The 19,013-nt window shown below is 44.2% G+C and overlaps 2 pseudogenes; both read left to right on the top strand.

The window, feature by feature from the left end:
* Positions 1 to 1,187: 1,187 nt before the first annotated feature.
* LOC123088545 (putative disease resistance RPP13-like protein 1) lies at positions 1,188 to 7,973 on the top strand (annotated as a pseudogene).
* Positions 7,974 to 12,720: 4,747 nt separating this feature from the next.
* Positions 12,721 to 16,487, top strand: LOC123084548 (probable LRR receptor-like serine/threonine-protein kinase At3g47570; annotated as a pseudogene).
* The last annotated feature ends 2,526 nt before the right edge of the window (positions 16,488 to 19,013 follow it).

Raw genomic sequence — 19,013 nt, 5'->3', positions numbered from 1 at the left:
TGAACTCAATCTCTTTCCTTGCACCAATGACTTATTTGTACCCATGAATGATACCCGAATTTTCTTCAAGGCATATTCAAGCCGAGTTTTGTTCTTTTTGTTTATGCCCTGAAGAGGATCCTTTTCAAGGAATTCTGATATCTTGATTTCCCACGGTGCGCTTGACTTACAGGCACGCTGTTCTGTTTTCCACTTGTAGGCGTGCAGGACAGATAGTAAATTAAGTACGCGCCTATTAAGCAGGTCGTGCTTAATTGAGTGGGTAAAGCAGGGCTGTGGAAATGTACATGAAAGTGCGCGTCCGTTTGAATGGCTTATTCAAAGCTTCAAGCCTTTTGGAACCATGGTGCTGGCCCCAACACAAGTTAGTGACATTCATACTCGCATTAGTTTTATGTCTCTTTCTTGGTACTTGCCTCTGATTACTTATAATTGTGCGCACTAGCAACATTGATAGTGACTCCTTAGAGTCGACATCAGGGTAAACTATGATCCTTTATTTTTACAAAATAGTTAGGATACTAACAACCTTTGGTTAGAGATCATTTATGTGATTATTGGACTAATGCTAATTTTGTTAATCAGTTTTTTTTAAAAAAAATTGCCGGTTTACCCGCGTGACAGACGGAAATACTTACCACTATACTACAACGACTTGGTTTTGGGAAACCGTGTGAACTGTTACAGTATGATGAAGGGATTGATGTATCTCCAGGGGCAAGGCAGTCTGAAGAAGGGGAAATCAGATAGGCAGGTGGTTCAGGCTGAGGAAGGAGAGATTACCTTTCCCTGCAGGTTGAGCATCAACGAGGTCATGTCTTTCGGATCTGTGAGGATGATTCATGGGAAGCATGAGAGCCAGTGATGGACTGATGACGATGGAGAGAACAGAAGAAGATTCACTACTGATCTGATTGCATATAATAGTAACGTAACCGCTGCTAAAGCTTTATGTGATTTTGTGATAACGTGAAAGACGCGTCTAGTCTACTATATGTACTTTATTTAATTATCGACCAAAGAGCCGTCTCCACATTGGTTACTGCTTAGCATATTAGCAAGTAGCAACTCTCGCAAGTGATAGATAATACCGGCTGCTCACGCGCCTTGTCTTTGCCCCAGTGGCTTCATTCGTTCTGGCTTTGCGTTAATTGCATAGTCGGATCGATTGATTCCGGGAAGCACACGCTGTCCCTGCTTAGTTTATACCACCAATTAAGGATACCCAAATTTTCTTCTGGTATATCATATTCTCGCTGTAAAGGAATTTCTGGTATCTTAATTATATATATACGGTGGACTTGACTTACAGAGGCATGCTTTCCTGTTTTCTGCTTCTAGCTAGTTGTGCACGACAGACAGTAATTTCCTTGAACATCTTTAAGGATGGTTCATGGAAAGCATGAAGAGCCAGCGATGGTGATGGATACCAACTACCAACTGGTTGTTTGTATTTAGTCACACAATGTTGTCCTCTGCTACTTTATACTTCAATTATCACCGGTGAGCTGTGTCCACGTTGGTTACTGGTAAGTTTATTAGCAAGTGCCTCTCAGCTAAACTTAAAGAAAGGGCAAGTAGTTGGATCAGATCTGCTATTGCCTTGTTGACCTGCTGTTTGGGGATTTGAACATCTCATTCTCTTGCAACACAACATTGTTAGCTCCTACTATCTGCCTCTCTTGCAACTTTGCCTCGTCTCTGCGCCGGCTCCTACAACTCTGCTTCTGTGTAAGGTCACTACTATACTCTGATCTGTAATCCTCTACAAATCTGGATATAGGGTTCTGTTTATTATCTTTGTAGTTGCAACTGGCTAATTTATTTTGTAATTTCTTAGTCCAATAGGTGTTCATCCATTGTTATATTGACTGGTTATTTCTACCTCTGATCCAGAAGCACTTTCAGTTGCTCATCTATCGATATTCAGGTCATTCCGCAGTCTGAAAATAGTATTCTTAGTCTTTGCCATCGTCTACTGATCTACCAGTAGGTTTCTGTTTTCATATCACCGTTGCAGCTGGCTAATTTATCTTGTGATTTACTGCTTCAACAGATTTTTTCATCCATCAAAGAGTCAAGAAATAGTTCCTGTTCTATCTTCAGTTTATTCAGACCAAAAAATAAAACCCCACAACTCAATGGAAGTTGCTTTAGCTAGCGCAGCTGTGAGTGTTAGCTTAAAAGTGGCCGCAACTCCAGCCTTGAAGAAGCTCCTTGCTAATGCTTCAAAGTACCTTGGAGTGGATATGTTCGTTCTCTTCTTTCTTTTCTTTTTGCCTGAGTCAGACATCAAATAGCTTCGATTTGCATTATCCGTTGGAATGTATCAAAATCAATAAGATGAAAGATGTACAATCCAATTTCTCGATTCAATAGAAGCCCAAAGAGGTGCATATAGTACCCAAATAAGAATAGGATAGATATGTCAAAAGCAGGTCTGAGATGCACGAGCTCCATGAACTGGAGACCACTATCATGCCGCAACTCGAGCTGGTGATTGAAGCAGCAAACAAGGGAAACCACAGGCCCAAGTTGGACAAATGGCTTCAGGAACTCAAAGAAGGCTTCTACATGGCTGAAGACTTGCTGGACAAGCATGAATACAACCTTCTCAAGCTCCAAGCAAAGGGCAATGATTCCTTATCAGCCAATGCTTCCTCCATCAGCAGCACTTTCATGAAGCCTGTGCGTGCTGCGTCGAGCAGGCTGTCCAATTTGAGCTCTGAGAACAGAAAGCTAATTCACCAGCTGAATGAACTCAAGGCTATGGCGAAAGCCAAGGAATTTTGTGAGGTGCTCTGCTTGCCAACTGGTTATAATGCAGAGAGCCCCGCCATACCATCAGCTGATGTTCCTGAGACCACGTCAATATCACCTCTGAAAGTGATTGGTCGTGACAAGGACCGCGATCGCATAATAGATAGACTCACCAAGACCACTGCTACTACTAAGTCTAGTACAACCATTTACTCGGGTTTGGCCATTGTTGGAGCTGGAGGCATGGGAAAGTCCACCTTGGCACAACTTGTTTACAATGATACAAGGGTAAAAGATTATTTTGATGTCAGAATGTGGGTATGTATCTCACGCAAACTTGATGTCCGTCGTCATACACGAGAGATCATCGAGTCTGCCTCTCAGCAGGAATGCCCACGCATTGATAACCTTGATACTCTACAACGTATCTTGTCAGACATACTGCAAGAATCAGGAAAATTCCTGCTTGTGTTGGATGATGTATGGTTTGAACCTGGCAGCGAGAGGGAATGGGACCAGCTGCTAGCTCCTCTAGGCTCCCAACATATAGGAAGCAAAGTTTTAGTAACTTCTCGATGGAATACATTTCCAACTGCTCTTTACTGTGCCGAAGTGTGTCCCTTGAAAAACATGAAAGATGCTCACTTCTTGGCACTCTTCAAACACCATGCTTTCTCTGGACCAGAAATCAGAAATCATGCAAAACACGAAAGATTGCGTGAAAAGTTGGAAAACTTTGCAGAGAAGATTGCTAAAAGGCTTGGACAATCTCCTTTGGCGGCCAAAGTTGTGGGTTCCCAGTTGAAAGGGAAAACCGATATATCTACATGGAATGATGCTCTAACTTTAATGATTGACAAATTAAGTGAACCTATGATAGCACTGTTGTGGAGTTATGAGAAGTTAGATCCATGTCTACAGAGGTGCTTCCTATATTGTAGCTTGTTTCCAGAAGGCCACAAGTATGTCATTGATGAGTTGGTTCATCTTTGGATGGCAGAGGGCCTTCTTGATTCGTGCGATCGAAACAAGAGAGTTGAAGATGTTGGGAGGGATTGCTTCAAGGAGATGATCTCTGTTTCATTTTTTCATCCTGGCAAAGATCGCAAATACTATGTTATGCATGATTTCCTTCATGATCTGGCAGAATCACTCTCCAAAGAAGACTACTTCAGGTTGGACGATGATAAGGTGATAGAAATACCATCCACTGTTCGACATCTATCTATCTGTGTTGATAGTATAATGCATCACAAGCAAAGTATCTGCAAGCAACATCATTTACGCACTATTATCTGCATAGACCCCCTCACGGATGATGTAAGTGACCTTTTTAATCAGATACTACAGAATTTGAAGAAGTTGCGCGTATTATTTTTGTCATCTTACAGTAGTAGCAAGTTGCCAGAATCTGTTGGTGAGTTGAAGCACCTTCGGTATTTAAACATCATCAGAACACTGGTTTCAGAATTGCCAAGATCATTGTGTACTCTTTACCACTTGCAGTTACTCCTGATAAATGATAAAGTTGTGAGTTTGCCTGAGAAACTCTGTAATTTAAGGAAGTTACGGCATCTTGACTGGCATGATTATAGAATGTGCGATCCTGGGAGAAAAGCACTGCCTCAAATTCCTAACATTGGCAAGCTAACTTCACTTCAACAGTTTCAGAAATTTTCTGTGCAAAAGAAAATGGGATATGAATTGCAACAACTGAGGGATATGAACGAGATTCGTGGCAGCTTAAGTGTCACAAATCTTGAGAATGTCACTGGGAAGGATCAAGCCTTAGAATCGAAGCTGAATCAGAAAAGTCATCTTGGTAGCCTGCGACTTGGATGGTGTTGCAAGAATAACACCAATGGAGAGGATATTTCACATTTGGAGATTTTAGAAAGCCTGATGCCGCCACCTCAACTCGAGAATCTTACAATTGACGGTTACAATTCTTCAAAATACCCAAGTTGGTTACTTGATGGTTCGTATTTTGAGAATTTAGAATCTTTGAGGATTGAAAATTGCAGCGCGTTACAAGACCTACCATCCAACACTGAGCTATTTAGGAATTGCTCTTCACTTGCCCTCTTCAATGTGCCAAACCTGAAGACATTACCTTGTCTTCCACTGGGCCTTACATGGTTAGGAATATCCAACTGCCCATTGCTTATATTTGTTTCCAATGATGAGCTGGAACATCGAAAACAGAGCGAGAATATCATGAGTATAGACCACTTGGCGTCACAACTTGGTTTACTCTGGGAGGTGGATTCAGGATCAGATATTAGGAGAATACTCTCATCGGAACATTCATTTCTGAAGCAGCTGATGATATTGATGCACGCTGAGTCTCACGTGTTCATAACCTTGGAAGTGTCCTTGGAAGAAGGAAAAAGAAAGTGGTTAAAGAGGATATCATCAACACATGGATAAACTGTCACAAGCAGATGATGAGTCTCGTGCATGGAAGGAGCATTAGGCTGCCACTGGTTCGACCATCGGGACTTCATGGGCTTTCTCTTTCTTCATACAGTATTAGAGATGAAGCTCTAGCTGTTTGCCTTGATGGCCTGACTTCACTGAAAAGTTTATCCTTAAACAAAATTATGACTTTAACCACACTTCCTTCAGAAGAAGTCCTCCAACATTTGACAAAACTTCGCTGCTTGAACATCATAAGTTGCTGGTGTCTCAGGTCATTAGGGGGTTTACGAGCTGCTACCTCTCTTTCAGATGTTAACTTGTATTCCTGCCCTTCATTAGAGTTGGCAAATGGAGCAGAATGTTTACCGTTATCTCTTGAGAGGCTCAGTATATGGTATTGCATGCTTGCAGCTGACTTCTTCTGTGCTGACTGGCTACACATGAATGGTATTTCCATATACAATTGCAGAAGCAGCGCATGCTTATCTGTTGGTAGTCTCACCTCTGTTAAAACATTGACACTGTATCACTTGCCAGATTTATGTACGCTTGAAGGAGTGTCTTCCCTGCAACTTCACAGTGTACATTTGATTGATGTTCCGAAACTCACCCCTGAGTGTGTCTCGCAGTTTCGAGTCCAGAAGTCACTCTATGTTAGCAGTCCTGTAATACTCAACAACGTGCTCTCGGCTAAAGGTTCCATCGTTCCAGAATTTCTCTCTCTTGAAGGATGCAAGGAACCATTTGTTTCACTGGAAGAATCTGCAAATTTCACATTAGTCAAGACCCTGAGATTCTGTGGTTGTCGAATGATTTCCCTGCCAACAAATCTGAAGTCCTTCTCCAATCTCAACAAGCTCGACATCTATAGCTGCCCCAACATATCATCTTTACCAGATCTGCCATCCTCCCTCCAGCATATAAGCGTATGGTATTGTAGTGAGCTCTTGAAGGAGAACTGCCGAGCACCTGATGGAGAAAGTTGGCCAAAGATCGCGCATATCCGCTGGAAGGAATTTAAAGATAAACGATTTAGATTCCCACCTACAAATAAACGGAAAAGGTAAATGAGCTCCCATCGGCCACCTTTGCACTTTCAAAGATGTATATAGCCCTTCGTAATATATATGCACTTAGTTAAAAATTTCATCTTTCAAATACTCCATTTATTTCAAAGTTTCATTCATTAGTTTACTTCAAATTAATGGCAGACCTAAGATGTGTCCTGTCCAGCAACAACCTGTTGTGGGGTGGAGTGCCCAAGGCTGGCTCATCTTACAGTTCAAGTGTGTCTCCTAGTTCATCGGCTGGTGATCCCCTCGGCCGGTCTCCTGCTTAACTGATTGCCTCACGCTTTGCCCTCTCGCACTCCACCACGTCCTGTCCTCTGGTGCCACCGTCACTAATGGTGGATTATGTACCCGTGTTGCCAGTTATCATTTTATTCATGCTATTATTCATTGCCTGAAGCAATCAAATTTCCATCTTGTTATTGTTGAACTCCCTGTCCTGTTAGCCTCTGCTTGAGTCTGTAGTACTTTCTGTGTGTACGGATCGTAATTTTTGTATCTTCGTATGACATACCTCTGGATAACTATGTGACATATACATGAGCACCAGTTTATGGGATGGCTGAGCAGTATGCTGAAGCCTACTAGCAGATAACTCTTGTTTTCTGTTTTGCTGGAAATGTGTGTATGAACAATGTGGACATATAAAGAAAACAAAAAATAATGTGGACATGGTGTGCAGGCTGTTATTTGAGACTGCGGCTAATATTGGTATGGTGCTCTTTGTCCTGATGACACTGAATTTTCCCGGTTTTCCCTTTTATGAAAGATAATGTGGACAGCTATCACAGAAGACGGTGATGGATGTCCAAGGAAAGTGCTGGAATTACATCAGGCTGGTTCATCTTACAGTTCAACCGTGTGATATACATATACTGCAAGTCTGCGGCGCTTGGATTTCATAATTGATATGACGTGCCTTGTGCCATGATCTGGTCTAGTTGGTCTAGACAGCCTGCTGTTTCAGATCTGCAGGGCCTGTGCTTTTTTTCTTTTCTTTTCTAGTTGATCATTCCCTGCTCTGTTTATTTATTCCATATGTATAGCCAGAGAGCCGGCTGCTTCAGGTCTTCAGGCACTGTCATCATCTTCAGACTTCTGTCTTGAACGGCATTTAACGATCTTCCCGATTGAGGTACATCTGAACTAAAAAAAAATGCTGACTGGCGAAAGGCAAGAACAGGCTCATACTGATGGTGCACCATTTGGTTCAGTAGCAGAATGTTTACTTATCTAATTGTATACTACATATGCACCAATTTATCTGATGCCTGCTAGCAGATAACTGTTCTTTTTTTGCTGTTTTCCCTTTGATGAGTGAGTGCTCTGTTTTGTTGGTGCTAGCAGTGAAATGTGTATGAACAATGTTATCAAAGTGAGTTGTGCTGCTCTGTTTTTCTGGTGCTATCAGTCACTCTATGAACAACCAAGACTCGGCTGGGGAGCTGGAAAACTGCTCTGCATATTGATTGACATACACATGCCATCAGGTATCTCCGTTTCTAAGTAAGAAATGATCGATGATTGAGCCTCTGACTACCTGAGAGGTGTTGTATCTTGCAAGGAGAAGAGAAGCTCGCTACCATCAACGTGCTGTTATTATCCATCCATCTAGCCGTGGCCGCCACCAGAAACTGGTCTCCTCACTGTGCTGAGGCTATGCGGTGGTCACGAGTTGCAATCAAAATGCTAAGTCCATCAAAATTGTAAAATAGGGTCTAGCATATTGTACATGTACACGTATTTGTATACGTATGTAATTGTATTCTGATCATCTATATATTAAGACGTGAGGCTGGATGTTAGCCACCCACACAAAACCCTAAACCTACCTCTTTAACTTGGTATCAGATAGCCACCGGGCCGTCGCGCGAACCCTACGCCGCCGCCGCCGCGAGGTCCCTTCTCCGCCGCTGCGCGCCGCCCTACTCCGCGCCGCCGCGATGTCGTCCGCCGCCCTTTCGCTCTCCAACAGCGTCGGCATCATCACCTCGCCAGCGGCCGCCACCGTCCCCGCCGCACTCACCGTTCCGGCGATCTCCGTCCGCTTTGGCCGCCACAACTTCATGCTGTGTGTGGGGGGGGGGGGGGCATCGCCGGTACCTCCATGGCTACCTAGACGGCACCACGGCGGCACCCGACAAGACCATCGCCGTGGGGACTGGCGATGCCGCGACGACCGTCGCTAACCGGCGTACCACCATTGGTGGACTCAGGACCAGAAGGTCAAGGGCCTCCTTCTCACCTCCATGGAGGAGGGCATCGCCCGTCAGCTCATCAGCTGCGAGACGGCGCAGGCGGTATGGACGGCCGCTGGTGCCATGTACGGCGTGCAGAGTCGCGCCAACGTCCGTCACATCTGGCGTCAACTTCAGACGCTGAAGAAGGAGGAGATTTCCGTGGCTGAGTACATGCACAAGATGAAGGCCCTCGCCGACACCATGGCTGCCGCCGGCTCTCCGAGGCTGAGTACATGCACAAGATGAAGGCCCTCGTCGACACCATGGCTGCCGCCGGCTCTCCGATTCATGATGATGAGTCGGCTACGACGGCGATGGTGTTCGTCGGCTACGAAGATGGGTCCAAGGCCTATCGCGTCTATGATCCTGCAGGCAACAAGGTACGAGTGACGCGTGATGTAATCTTTGAAGAGAACAGGACCTGGGTGTGGCGAACTCAAGGCGCGGCTATGGATGCACCGGCGCCGGCGACGTTCACCGTGGTCTACACCACAGAGCACGGCACTCAGGAGCGGGACGCTGTGATGGATACGGCATTCCCAACGCCACGGAGTACGGCGTCACCAGCACCTCCATCACCAGCGACCCCGCCCTCTGCATCAGTTGGCACGTCCGCGGTGAGCACGCCCGCAGCATCTACATCCGCGACGACCACGCCCAGCACACTTGGCAGGGACATTCGCTGGGCGACTCCGCTCAGTCACGACGAAAACCGCAGAGATGTGGACACCAGCGACATACGTTATCGCCGTATCTCATGCATCATGGATGAGACTGAGGGGGAGGCCGTGCGCGAGGCAATGGAGCAGTGTCTGTTGAGTGCCGAGGAACCAGCCAACATTGCTGATGCACTTGAGGACACCACATGGAAGCATGCTATGGATGCTGAGATGGACTCAATCGCCGAGAGCGGCACTTGGGAGCTGACCTTGCTCCCTCGAGGACACAAGGCAATCGGTCTCAAGTGGGTTTACAAGGTCAAGCGTGATCCAGAAGGAAAGATTCTCAAGCACAAGGCTCGGCTAGTCGCAAAGGGATATGCACAGAGGGAAGGGAAGACTTTGAAGAAGTGTTCGCGCCCGTGGCATGCATGGAGACAGTGCGCTTGTTCCTGGCTCTAGCCGCACACTCTGGGTGGGAAGTACACCATATGGATGTCAAATCCGCTTTTCTCAACGGAGAGCTGGCTGAAGAGGTGTATGTGTCACAGCCACCAGGTTACTCAGTAGCTGGGAAGGAATCTCATGTTCTGAAGTTGAGAAAGGCTCTCTATGGCTTGCGACAAGCTCCGAGGGCATGGTATGCCAAACTGGATCACACTCTTGGCGCACTCGGGTTCAGCAGAAGTCCACTGGAGCATGCAGTCTACATATGCGGGGACACACACTCGTTTCTGATTGTCGGTGTGTACGTCGATGGTCGCATCATCACAGGCACCGATGCAGCTCACATATTGGAGTTCAAGCAACAGATGCAGAAGCTCTTCAAGATGACAGATCTTGGTCTCCTCAGCTACTACCTGGGTATTGAAGTATCTCAAACTCAGGGAGTGATCACCTTGTGTCAGCGTGGCTATGCAGAAAAGATTCTGGAGCTGGCAGGAATGAGTGACTGCAATCCAAGTCATACACCCATGGAGTGTAGACTGAAACTGAAGAAAGAAGATGAAGGCAGGGCTGTTGATCAATCTCTGTACTGCAGTGTAATTGGAAGCTTGAGATACCTAGTACACACAAGACCAGACATCATATACGCCGTTGGCATCGTCAGCAGATTCATGGAGAGGCCAACCATAACGCATCGGGCAGCAGTGAAACAAATCCTCAGATACAATCAAGGTACTCTGGATTATGGCTGTCATTATGTACGTGGAGGAAGCGGTGTGCTGCTGGGGTATAGCGATAGTGATTATGCAGGCGATCAAGGAGATCGCAAGAGCACATCAGGAAATGTGTTCTTCCTTGGAGAGAATCCCATCTCCTGGACATCTCAGAAATAGAAGATACTGGCGATCAGCTCATGCGAAGCCGAGTATGTGGCTGCCTCGGCTGCAACCTGTCAGGGTCTTTGGCTGACCAGACTGCTCAATGAGATGAAAGGAGAAGAGCCAACAAGGTTCAAACTGTTGACCGACAACAAGTCTGCCATTGCTTTGATCGTAGCAAGCACATAGATGTCAAATACCATTTCATCAGGGAGTGCATTGAGCAAGCACAGGTGGAGGTCGATCATGTCAGGACAGACTACCAGCTGGCAGATGTGCTGACCAAGGCGCTTGGGCGTGTGCGCTTCGTGGAGATGTGACATAAGCTCGGGGTCATGGAGATCAGCAAGGCTCTCTGAGCTTAAGGGGGAGATGTGTTGGCATAAGCTCACCCGTGGCTGTGTAGGCTAGTTCCTTTGCTTTTTCTGTTATAATAATGTGTGTGCATGGTGATGTGACCAGCACATGCACGTAACTGTGGGAGTCCAGTGCACGTACGCACGACTCCCTCACGTTCTCCTGTTTTTCCTTTGTACCCTGGCTCCTTTCCTGGTGGGATTTGATCGCCGTGTGATGTGGTCGTGGGATGGCGCGGCCAGCACGGATCATGGCGATCCCGCCGGGAGTGAGCGAGCTGGGGGTGGCTTCTCTTGTAACAGAATAACAAGAAGAGAAGAGAACGCAGAAAATGCTGTGAAGTGGCACAGCGCAAAACCTCTCTCTCTCTCTCTCGCTAGTGAGCTAGTCTTCCTCTCTCTCGCGCGCTCGATCCGGCAACGACAAGGCTGAGACTGTGGTGGCCGGGGTTCTCACCTGCGCTCATGGTGGGTGCTTGCCTCCGTCGGCTGGAGATGTGAGTGGTCGTGGAGGCCACGACGGCGGAGTCCCAAAGCCTGGAAGTTCGAGATTGCAATTTTTAATTTCAGAGATTATATTTTCTGAATTTCTACGTGTGTGAGATATTTACTTGTGAAGTCCTGATTTAATTTCAGAGCTTGCAAGCTCGATGAATCAGATGGTTTTATTGGATTTAGCGGGAAATCAGCCAATCTCATGGGAGGAGAGGAAGTACTCCCTCCGTTCGGAATTACTTGTCGCAAAAATGGGTGTATCTAGACGTATTTTAGTTCTAGATACATCCATTTCCGAGACAAGTAATTCCGAACGGAGGGAGTACTACACGGGACAGGTCTACATCCAATGGGAAATCGGATTTTATGGAGTGACTTTTGCGATTGCGCCACATGAACATAAAATATCCATATTAACATGTTTTATAGTATATCCAATTTATTACCATTCCCTGAAATACACTTGGATATTTCAACTGTTAAAATTATGTCACACTTTCAAGTTTCAACTACATGGCACTGGACATTGCACTAGTCATTTTCAAAACCAATTAGGTTAATAATTTTCTATGAATTCCTGCTTTAACTCCAAAGTTTCCGAGCTTGATAAACTTATTCCAAAGTTACCCGGAGGTTTGAGATTGCAAGCCTGCAAGCCTAAATTTCAGAGATTGTGTGTGTGTGTGTGTGTGTGTGTGTGTGTGTGTGTGTGTGAAGTTTCCTCCACCATCCTTATGGTTTGATTTTTATGAATGACTTTTCTGATGGGCAGGGTTTTCAACCTTAGGTGACTTTTCTGATTGTGCCACATGAACATAAAATTCAAACTTAACCTGTTTTTTCTGTACATCCAGTTAATGCTGTTGCCTGTAACATCATTGGAATATTTCAACGTTTGCTTCCACTACATGGCAGAGGACATCACAATAGTCATTTTCAAGCTCTCTTTTTCTTTACTCATGATAGCGATATTTGTAATTTGAAAAATTAATTTTTATTTATTTAGCATGTGCCCACTTAGTGTAGCATACACCTCCACCTCGTATCCAATATGTGTGATAGACAATGCATCTATGGAGATGTGTCTAAGATCCGTGTGAGTTACTTGTATTTAGTAACATAGACTCTCCGTCAAACACATGAACACAAACTTCTACAATCTAGGTAAGAAACGGCACCGATAGATAAGCAATAAGTGGTTCTGCCAGAAAGAAGATGAGAACTCATAATTAGTGAAAGCAGCTCTGCTGCATTTCGTCAAAAATATTTTCATTGGCCGACCCCAGAGAGTGAGCGTTGGTGTATATTTAACGACTTGCACACAAGGAGAGGGGTCCTGAGTACAATAGTGAAAGACCTACAGCCACGCCCCATCTCCACCTCCTTGCTCAACCATGAAGACATGGCAGCTTTTCATGGTCCATCATCTCACTCATACCCTCCTTTTTCTCACATCCAGCTGCTCTCAACCCACCAAACAACCAAAGTAGTAACTATGGTGTCGATCTTCCGGTGCTCCTATCATTCAAATCCCTCATAACCAGTGACCCTACAGGGGCACTGTCCTCTTGGTCTTGGGGCCCTGTCATCAACGGCACGAGAACGGCACCATTGCCTAATTACTGTGAGTGGATTGGCGTGGCGTGCAGCAACCGCCGGCACCCAGGCCATGTCACTGCCTTACGTCTGCTTGCCTTGGGCCTTGTCGGCAGCATCTCCCTGCAGCTCGGTAACCTGACCCACCTTCGCATCCTCAGTCTTTCAGACAACAAATTGAAAGGTGACATCCCAGGCAGCCTCGGTGGTTGAACAACACTTCATACCTTGGAGTTGAGGGGGAACAACCGGACGTGGATTTTTAGAACATTTGCACCCGGGCCCTGCTATCCTGGTTGTCTAATATTGCTTTAAGATCTGTGCAACACAACTAACTTTCTATATGAATTTTTCTTTTTTTGTTTCTCTCACATAGAACATGTCTTGAACTTCAAACCTTTGCAGCGTGGCAAAGCCTTCTATCTAGAATCTAGGATAAATCATAATTTGTATATTTATGTTTGACAAAAAAATCTGAACGATTTATCCTAGATTCTAGATAGAAAACTTTGCCACGCTGCAAAGGTTTGAACTTCAAAACATGTTTTATGTGAGAGAAACAAAAAAGAGAAATGTGTTTGCACGAATCACGATGCGCAGAATGGATGTCTAGATAGGGAGGGCCTGGGTGCAGGTGTTCTATTATATGTTTTTGGGGAACAACCTATCTGGTTCCATGCCTGCTTCTCTGGTCTCAAATTTCTCAATGTTTCCGATAACAATCTGATTGGTGATATTCCCATGTCATTCTCCAACCTCACAGCCCCCACGAAGCTTAGTATGCGCAAAAACCAAGTCCATGGCCATATCCCGAGTTGGCTCGGTAACTTGACATCACTAACACACATAGGATTAGCCCAGAACGGTTTCAGTGGCCATATCTCTCCAGCTCTAGGTAAGATGGCAAATCTTTTTACATTTGATATCATGGATAACAAACTGGAAGGCCCTTTTCCTCCATCCATGTTCAATATTTCCTCCATCTTATACTTCAGCATCGGCTTCAACCAGTTTTCAGGATCTTTGCCGCTTGATATTGGCCTTAAGCTTTCCAAGCTAAAGTTTTTTTTACCACAATTGTGAACCAATTTATAGGACCAATACCCGGCTCCCTGTCAAATGCATTAGCACTTGAATTTTTGATTCTGGGCGGAAATCACCATAATGGCCTGATTCCATGGGACATTGGCATCCATGGTCATATCCGGGGATTTTTGTTAGGATACACTTTTCTTCAAACCACAGAGCCTAGTGATTGGGATTTCCTCGCATCCTTGACCAACTGTAGCAACCTGGAAGTATTAGACCTTGAAGAAAACAACCTTGAAGGTGTTATGCCAGTTTCTATTGCCAACCTATGTGCAGAGTTCAACTGGATTTCACTAGGTAGAAACAAAATAAATTAGGAGCATACCTGCAGGGTTTGGGAAGTTTAAAAAACTTGCAAAGTTTATCCTCACAGATAGCCTTTTCACAGGCACACTGCCTCTGGATATTGGACAGATTTCTAGACTCTAGTATCTCGACCTATACCATAGTAGATTCTATGGGAAGATTCCGCAATCATTAGGCAATAGCACACAATTGAGCAGCCTCTCTCTATCTAATAAGTTTCTAGATGGCAGCATTCCAGCAAACCTTGGTACTCTCACAAAACTTATATCTATGGATCTTTCTGCTAACTCCTTGAGTGGGGAAATCCCACAGGAGATACTTACTATTCCCTCTCTTACCGTACTTCTCAACCTCTCCAACAATGCTCTAAGTGGCTCCATTCCAACACAGATAGGAAAGTTGAACAGCCTTAGCGCAATCGACCTATCAATGAGCAAGCTCTCGGTAAAATCCCAGACACTCTCAGCAGTTGCGTCCAACTGAATTTCCTATTTTTTCAATGAAATATTTTGCGTGGGCAAGTACCGAAAGGTTTTTCTTCTTTGAGAGGCCTCGAAAAATTGGATTTGTCTGATAATAAATTAGCAGGACCCATTCCTGAGTTCCTCCAGAGTTTTGAGATCCTAATATATCTAAACCTCTCTTTCAACAACCTATCTGGTCCTGTGCCAAATGAAGGGATCCTTCGCAATGCTACTGTACTGTTGCTCCCTGTAATAGCATGCTATGTGGAGGTCCCCCATCCTTGCAACTCCCTTCATGCCCAGGCTGCGCAGCATCGGCGTCGGGTCATACTCTTTTGCATGGTTGGAACTTTGATCTTCTCCATGTGCTCTCTAACTGCATGTTACATGATGAAGACAAGAATCAAACCAAACAATGTTGCTGATCAAGGAGTTGGGTTTCACTTAGAGATGCATGAGAGGATATCCTATGCTGAGATAGATGCAGCAACGGAGTCATTCTCACTGGCAAATTTGGTTGGTTCTGGAGGTTTCGGCAATGTGTACATTGGAACTCTAAATCTTGACGAGAGTTTATATACTGTAGCAATCAATGTTCTGAATCTTAGCAAGCGAGGAGCTCATAAAAGCTTCTTGAGAGAGCGTGAGGCCCTAAGGAAGATTCGACACCGGAAACTTGTCAAAGTGTTCATTGTGTGTAGCAGTTTGGACCGTAATGCTGATGAGTTGAAGGCACTTGTCTTAGAATTTATCTGCAATTGAAATTTAGATGAGTGGATGTATCCAAAAGTAGTGACTAACAACGACCTGTAGAAGGCTAAGTTTGAGGGAAAGGCTATTCATTGCTCTTGATGTTGCAGAACAATTAGAATACCTTCACCATCAAATTGAGCCATCCATAGCTCACTGTGATATCAAACCATGCAACATCCTTCTAGATGATGACTTTGTTGCACACGTCACCAACTTTGGTCTAGCAAAGATAATGCATACTGAAGAATGTGAGCATGGTGGTGGTGGAACTGAAAGCAGCTCATTTGCGATTAAAGGCACAATTGGATACGTCGCACCAGGTCCGCAACGCTTTAAATTTATCTAGAAATATTTGTCCTTATATTACTTAATCCAATATCTAAATTGAACTGAGAGTGAAATCTGCAAAATTTGTGTCTATTACATGGCCAGTAACATCTTTGTCTCATGTTTGTCAGATTATGGCTCGGGATCTGAACCCTCCCCGGATGGTGATGTATATAGCTACAGGGTTTTGCTATTGTAAATATTTACTCGAAGGAGGCCAACTGACAATTTCATGGATGGTGTGACAAGCCTGGTTGACTATCTCAGGATGGCCTATCCTGATAAACTAATGGAAATATTGGATGTTGGTGCAACCTACAACGGAGACATGAAGAGCGTCACAAATACTCCCTCCGTTCGTAAATACTTGTCATCAAAATGGATAAAAAGTGATGTATCTAAAACTAAAATACATCTAGATACATTTCCTTTTATCCATTTTGGTGACAAGTTTTTCCGGACAGAGGGGGTATATTCTTGTATCCTATGTTTAAGCTTGGCCTAGATTGCTGTGAGGATTCCCCAAGCCACAGAATGAAGAAAGGGAATGTGGTCAAGGAATTGAACACCATAAAGAAAGATGCGCGGCTCACATGGATTTTCGTGAATTCCGAGCAACCGTCTGATCCAGGCGAGCAATGAAGTGATCATCTTTATTGCCAGTCTGCACCCATAGATTGTGGCACTGTGGTACAAGAAGCCTGTTTGTTGTGGTTTGGAAGTTAGCATTTTCATTGTATTTGTTTGTAGAATATGCAGTATTCATTTTTGATCCATTATGTTTACTTCTCCCTGAAGTTGTACCATCATTAGCCTGAAAGAACTACCACTTCGATTCAGCGTGCTAAAATTCAGCAAAGCATTTGTTGCTATCTGGTTGCTTCTCTGATTTAGATAACCATTGCATAGTATACTAGCTGTATGCATTAGTTACTTCGTGATCATATTATGATTGAGAAGAGTAATATAGGAATTGAAATAGTCTTTTGTTTTCTTTTTAAAAATAAATCGTTAATGCAATTTGTTCCCATGTCTCACTTAGTTGGTTCTTGTCAATATTCTGCAACCTCTCGGTTACAAAGTTATGTTTTGAGAGCTGGATTTAAATGTATGATTGTAATGCTGCTCAAATTTTGTTAAATTAATTGCTAGTCAAAATATGTTGTGCAAGCCCATTCTGAGTTATAAGTTTTACACTTCAGGTGAGTAAGAAAAGATTTTCAAGCATATGTGGTAAGCTATCTACAAAATACAAAAATAAATAAATTCGGGGCAGTAGAGTCTGAACGAAAAGCAGAGCACCAATCTCTATCGGTATCATCACCGTGCCTTTCTCCCCTCTTCCTCTGCAATCCAACCAACACTGTTGTTCCGTAGAGCTATACACTTCGAGCGGACATTGGTCTGTTGCTTCTACTGCAGGAAGCAGAGGACAAAGACAGCCTAACGTCGCTGACTGATTATGCACCCTAAGATATTATTGTAAGGCTGGGGAGCTCCCAGCATCATCTTGGCAACTCTGGGCGAAAAGTTGGAGCTGACTGTGCGAGATGCGGAAACCTCTTAGCCTCGGTGCGAGGGGACGTGTTTCATGTTTATAGGCAGGGGCGCAAGATCCCTGAAGGCGCATACATGATGGTTGAGATATTACAGGAGACTTGGAGGAGAAGAGATAAGAAGATAGAGTAGATTACAAGAGAGAATATTTGAACTACCTCCAGTCTATCTCTATCTCTAGGTGCACCTGGTGCGGTACAAGATGTCTCAAGTAACGTGACATAAGATATGTTTAACACCCTCCCTTAATCACAACTTCATCAAGTTGAGATTATGTTTAAACTCTTCAAAACTTCTTGTAGGTAACGGTTTTGTGAATCCATTTGCAATTTGATCTCTGGAATGCACAAACCGAATCTAAAGTTGCTTCTTGGCAACCCTTTCTCTCACAAAATGAAAGTCTATCTCAATGTGCTTTGTTCTGGCATGAAAAACTGAATTTGCAGATAAGTATGTAGCACCCAAGTTATCACACCATAAACAGGGAACTTGACTACTTCGGATACCAAGTTCTCTTAACATGGATTGTACCCATATGACCTCAGCTGTGGCATTTGCCAGTGCCTTATACTCTGCCTCTGTACTGGACCTAGAAACTATGGCTTGTTTTCTTGCACACCAGGATATCAAGTTTGGGCCAAAGAAAATTGCAAAACCACCAGTGGACCTTCTGTCATCCAAGCAACCTGCCCAGTCAGAGTCTGAAAAAGCACTTACAAGTGTAGATGATGACTTGCTGAAATTCAGACCAATATTGGCAGTATTCTTGACATATCAAAAAATACGTTTAGCAGCAGTCAAGTGAACAAAAGTGGGTGCATGAAGAAACTGACAGACCTTGTTGACAGCAAATGAAATATCTGGTCTAGTAAGTGTAAGATATTGAAGTGCACCCACTAAACTTCTGTACTTTGTGCTATCATCTGGACTCAAAAGTTGTCCTTCTGTGAGAGATATCTTTTCTGAACTTGACATAGGAGTAGGTGAGGGCTTACAACTTTGTAGACCTGCCTTTTTTACTAGATCTGCCGCATACTTCTCCTGAGAGAGATGAAGTCCATCCTCATGTTTCTTCACCTCAATCCCTAGGAAATAATGCAAATCTCCAAGATCCTGAGGGCAAACTCTGTGCTGAGGTCTTTCAAGAGCCCTGTGACAGCCTCATCTGATGAGCTTGTGACAATTATATCATCAACATATATGAGTACAAATATGTGTATATTATGCTTGTTGTAAATGAACAGTGAGGTGTCAGACTTAGAAGGGACAAAACCAAGTTGTTGCATTTTGTGACTGAGACGTGAATACCATGCTCGTGGGGCTTGCTTCAGCCCATAAAGTGATTTCTCAAGTTTGCATATGTAAGAGGGAACATTTTTGTTCACAAACCCAGGAGGTTGCTTCATATACACTTCCTCTTCCAGAACACCATGGAGAAACGCGTCCTGTACATCTAGTTGCCTGAGATTCCAGCCCCTGGGGACAGCAATAGACAAAACAAGGCAAATAGTAGCAGCTTTTACAACAGGACTGAATGTGTCATCATAGTCTATGCCATACCGTTGTTTGAACCCTTTCGCAACTAATCTTGCTTT

The sequence above is a fragment of the Triticum aestivum genome, chromosome 4A (genome assembly GCF_018294505.1).
Source record: "Triticum aestivum cultivar Chinese Spring chromosome 4A, IWGSC CS RefSeq v2.1, whole genome shotgun sequence".
Taxonomy (NCBI): Eukaryota; Viridiplantae; Streptophyta; class Magnoliopsida; order Poales; family Poaceae; genus Triticum; species Triticum aestivum.
This window is presented reverse-complemented; position numbering and strand designations above follow the sequence as displayed.